General features: G+C 33.3%; 1 long non-coding RNA gene across 1 annotated transcript; it reads right to left on the minus strand.

The window, feature by feature from the left end:
- Positions 1-312: 312 nt before the first annotated feature.
- LOC109592541 (uncharacterized) lies at positions 313-670 on the minus strand. Its single transcript, XR_002190409.1, has 2 exons — positions 480-670; positions 313-413 (listed from the first exon to the last, which is right to left on the minus strand). It is a non-coding gene; the product is annotated as an uncharacterized LOC109592541 (long non-coding RNA).
- Between the last annotated feature and the right edge of the window lie 912 nt (positions 671-1,582).

Genomic DNA, 1,582 nt, shown 5'->3' on the forward strand with positions numbered 1-1,582 from the left:
GGAAAGTAGATGAAGTAGCTGAAGTATATGAAGCCAAAGAAGGTTTATATAATGCTTTTCAATAATAATTTTTCTCAGAAATGGCTTTATTTAGCCATTTTTAGTAATATTAAAGTTAATGGGTGTGGCTTAATAACTTATCGATAAAAATATCGATATCCTCATTTTTAGGCAATATCGTATCATATCGCATCGTTTCAAAATTTTCAATATCGCCCAGCACTAACTCAGACACTGACTTCCGGTGCTGTATGCAATATAACGGAACAGGCGGTGCCTTTGATGCGCCCACGTAGTATACTATAAGTTCTCTTAATGTGTTGTATGAAGTGATTGTATAAAAACTCTTCTATTCCAAGTACTAGCAGTTGTCACCACCTTTGCATGCATGATTAAAATGACTAGACTGAGAGCTAGAGAAAGAGAAGAAATAAAAGGAGAGAGAGAGGAATTAAAATGTAATATGGTAAAGGTCTTACAGCTAGGTCCATAGCTAGTCTGTGTGGATTGGCAGGATCAATAATAGATGGGAATAGATTAAGAATGAGTGAGGTTCTATTGTTGTTGGTATAGCAGCATTGTACAATACAATCAATAAATCAGCAACCTAAAACAAAAGTGGTAATATAAAATTTGCATGTGTGTATGTATCTGATACATATCTAGTGTAATCAAGAGTGGATAGTTATTTAGTAATTTATATGTTGAATAACTCATTTTCTGTAATAAGGTCTGCAATTTGTTATTTGAGAGGATCTTGGTCAATAACTCATTTTGTGTATTCAACTGATTTTTCAAGGGCCATGGCTGATACCTCATGTTTCATTTTAGTTTATTTAATTTTTTCGATGTCTCATCTCCTGTATTATCAAACTTATTTCCTTATTGTCTCTCTCCTTTTTATGATAAATTTATTTTGAAGGCTATTATAGCCCATCGTTTTTATAGGGTATACATTGCATGTGTATGCATTCATGTATGCATGCTATTGCTCACACCTGCATCATTTGCTACAGATTCAGCAGCATACATCAGCTATTATACTTCTTGTACATACACATGGCTACAAAGGATAAAGAAAGAAACAAAAAAGAATGATGCATAGTGGAATAAAGAGAATGACAGACAAGAGAAAGAATACAATTCAATAAGTAAATATATTCTTCATTATGATTACTCTCATTAGTCCAGTTTCCAGTACATGCCTCTAGCTCTAAGCCAAATTTCAAAGAGCCGCATCAGTGCTGATAAAATGCTTATACTGCCCTAGGGCATAAATCCCTATCATAACAATTCCAAGAATATATATACATTTTGCAGTCCTAGTTGTGATATAAGGCTAATGAATAACATTGTACATTTCTAGGAACTGGCAACTTCTTCACCTATAGTCTAAGTATAGATGTATAACATTATATAATTCCAGGAACTATACATGTAAACCAAATCATAACCTTTCTAAGAACAAAGGATCATTGTAAAATTCTGTTTTATAAGACACATATATACAGTGAGTGTGTTAAAGTGGAGTGAAATCTGAAAATGGCATCAGGTGCTGATGAAGTCCTTGCTATTGGATCTC

Source organism: Amphimedon queenslandica, unplaced genomic scaffold (assembly GCF_000090795.2).
Source record: "Amphimedon queenslandica unplaced genomic scaffold, v1.1 AMPQUscaffold_4815_Cont23208, whole genome shotgun sequence".
Classification (NCBI taxonomy): domain Eukaryota; kingdom Metazoa; phylum Porifera; class Demospongiae; order Haplosclerida; family Niphatidae; genus Amphimedon; species Amphimedon queenslandica.